This window comes from Dasypus novemcinctus, chromosome 4 (assembly GCF_030445035.2).
Source record: "Dasypus novemcinctus isolate mDasNov1 chromosome 4, mDasNov1.1.hap2, whole genome shotgun sequence".
NCBI lineage: Eukaryota > Metazoa > Chordata > Mammalia > Cingulata > Dasypodidae > Dasypus > Dasypus novemcinctus.
Genome location: NC_080676.1, coordinates 159,147,531 through 159,151,253, shown reverse-complemented (window position 1 = coordinate 159,151,253; position 3,723 = coordinate 159,147,531).

Genomic DNA, 3,723 nt, shown 5'->3' with positions numbered 1-3,723 from the left:
CAGCAATCTGCATATTGTGTGCCACTGGGCAAGCCAAAAGGTTGGCTGGTGGTGGTCATACCAAAGGATAATGTTGCAGCTCTACCTGTCTCCAATACCAGGTCCAGCCTGATTCAGTCACAATGCCCTATTTCATGAGAGTTTATTTCCTTCACATCCTGTCAAACATAACTGATAGTTTACAGGGGCAAGTGATCAAGAAGTCTACTATGTTCATCTTGGCATCTGAATGTACAATTTCATGTCAGGATCCCTGTCTGCTTCATTTGAACAGTCTGAGTTGGGCTCCCTTCATCTGTTCATGAGATAAGAGAATCTTGTAAGAAAGGAGTCCCTCCATTAAACCCCACTAGCCTGATCTATGATGGATCATTGAAAACTCCACTCACTGCACCCTAGGTGCAACCCACCACTCTCAGCCACCTCTGGATCTGGTCTGCTGTGATGGGGTATTTGTGGTTTAAAAGTTGCCCACACATTCTTTGACACTTACTTGAAAAGGTGGAACCTATTCCCCTCCCTTGAGTGTGGGCTAGACTTGGTGACTTATTGCTATGAATAGGGAAAAAATGCAGAAGTGACAGAATATGACATCAGAGACTAGGTAATAAAAGGCACCATGGCTTCCTATTTGGTTTCTTTTTTGGATTGCTCTCTCTGGAAGATACTAGATGCCATCCTGTGGGCAGTCTTGAGGAGAGGGCTCCACAGTGAGGAAATGAGTTCTTGGGCCATCAGCCAGTGAGAAATTGAGGCCTCTTATCTGCAGGATATCTTCCAGCCTCTGTCCAGCCTTCAGATAACGCAGCCCCAGCCAAACCCTTGATTGCAATTCATGAGATATGCTGAGTCAGAAATTCCTACCTAAGCCTCTTCCAAATTCCTGGCCCTAAAATCTGTGAGTTAATAAATGCTCACTATTTTTAATCTACCCTTGGGGGTAATTTCTTACACAGCACTGAAATAGATAACTAATACAAGGCACCATTATATTCTCAAAAACTTCTAAGAAGCTTATCTAAAAACATGTTTTATCACTGCCTGGGCATCATAGCGGCAGGCGCTAAGTCAGCAACTCAAAGTGAAGAACTTGTGTTAGTCAGGCTAATTAGCACCAGCTACTCTAACAGACACTCCCCCTGCCCCAAATCTCAGTGTCTAAATAGAACAAAGGTTCTCCTGTGTGAGGAGTGCAATGTAGGTGAGCCATCTGAACAGAGTAGTATCCAAGATCACTGAGGGAAGGGAAGGAATGGAAGAAGCATCTGACTTGGTTGGAAGGTGGCACTCATCACTTTTGCTCACAGTCCTTTGGCCAGAACCAACCAATTGTCATGAAAGAAGCTACAAAGGAGGCTGGGAAATGCAGGGAGGTCCAAGGGATAGGTGATGATGCTACTGTCACCACCATACAACCATATGTGGGCTGTTTCTAATCTCAAAGCCAGAATATACACGGTTTTAAAGAGATATGCAATCTGTGTTTATTCTTCCTACACTGGCCTGGATATTAAAATGGGGATATAGTAACTATAATAATCTTTCTTTCTCTGGATTTCATCCATAACTGCTATCGAACTCTGTAGAAAGTGCCCACCACAAATTATTTTTCTGGGAACCCCCAGGGAAGGTCTCAAAGGAACCTGAGACAAACTTTATCAGATATGACAAAAGAGTTCCACTTCCTTCTATTCTCCTGCTGGGCAGAATCCACTACTCCACTCTTCATCAATGCCATTATAAGCAGAAGACAACCTGTTAGGTGCTTAGCAGATACTGTGTTTACAGCACAATGAAAAACACTTTGTTGCATGAGGCGGGGAGAGGACTCCTTTATCTTCTTTGTGGCTTTCTTGGTCCCCTGGAACCTAGAGTTGAGTTTTTAAGACTCATGCATGAATCTGTGGTATGAGCCTTCGTTGTCTGAGACAAAGAGAGCCCTGGATGCCCCTCTCTCTTTCTCTCCTCCCCTACCTCCCCACCCCCACCCATGGTACATTTCTTTCCACCTTCTCCTCAGTTTCTTTCTCTTTGGTCTTGCATCCCCTCCTAGCATTCTAGAAGCATCTCCTTTATTATGTCTTATTAGGAAAAGAGATACATGGAAAATGGTGGTAGATGGTACAAGGATGCTATAGTTCTGCTACACTCTATTTATTGATACCACTCTAAGAATACACTGACTAATGATTAGAGATGAGAAAACCTGGAAACTTTTAACAGTATTTTGGATTTTTCCAGCCTTCCCTGAGCCTATCCTTATTTCACTTACCCACGTTTTCACTCAATTTTCAAGAGATTTTCAAATGCATTCATTTAGCTCAATGTAACTGTGCACTAAAGCTGTGTTGACTTCTGGGGCATACAACTCCCCAAAAGTGTGAACTTTCATCTGAACCCACATTCTGGATACACATAACCCACATTCCAGGATACACATTTTCCAAACTTCCACATTGTTTCCTTTTCCTAAATAAAAAGTTTGAAAAAATTTATGATATTTCTAATAATTCCAGGAAATTTTATCAAACATTTTGATAAACAAAGTGTAAAGAAGTTGAGATATGCGGATCAAATTTCCTTGAAAACAAAAGAAGCCTCATACAAATGAGGGGAAACATGCTTTGCAAAACCATGGTTTTGGTTTTTCTGAATCAAAAGCACTTGGAAAAAAAATAGTTTGAGACATTCAGCCATTTCAAACTGTGGCTGGGCTCTCCATCCCTAATTTCAAGGGAAATTAAATACATCTGTTTCTCATTCATTTACACTCTGCTCACCAAAATGTTATTCTGAAAGAGCAATGGGACGTCCAGGAAGTTACACAGGCTGTTTTTTAAGCCATGTTGTTCTCAGCTGGGAAGTAGGCTTGGTCAACGTGCTCTTGGATCAACCCACAAAGTCCTAATAGATTCTCAACTTGCTGAGGTAGACTTGTAGATATGTGAGGGCTTTCAGAGGTCAATCGGTCCAGTCGTCTGCCTCAGGGCAAAATCATATTTAGATTCCTTGTTACTACAATTTATTTCTGTCTTTATTGCAGCTCTGATCTTATGATAAACAACCCATCCCTTCAGGAAATTCTTCCTCATTGCTACCTGAAAGGCTCATGTATTCTAATGGACACTGTTAAAACATTACTCAGTTCTCCTGGGATTGTGTTTTGTTTGTTTTTAATTTATTTTTTAATTGTCTTTTTTTTTTAAGGATACATAGATCGCAAAAAATGTTACATTAAAAAATATAAAAGGTTCCCACATATCCCACACCCCATCCCACCCCATTCCTTCCACATCAACAGCCTCTTTCATCATCGTGGCACATTCATTGCATTTGGTGAATCTATTTTGGAGCACTGCTGCTCCGCATAGATTATAGTTTGCATTATAGTTTACACTCTCCCTCAATCCACTCAGTGGGTTATGGCAGGATATATAATGTCCAGCATCTGACCCTGCAATATCATTTAGGACAACTCCAAGTCCTGAAAATGCCCCCACATCACATCTCTTCTTCCCTCTCCCTGCCCTCAGCAAGTACCATGGCCACTTTCTTCACATCATTGATAAAATTTCTTCCATTGCTAGAGTCATAATAATTTTTTAGTAGAATTACCAGTAAGTCCACTTTAATCCATATTTTATTCCTCCATCCTGTGGACCATGGGATGCTGATGTCCACACCACCTCTAAATCGAGAGGGGGCTTAGATCCCACATGACTG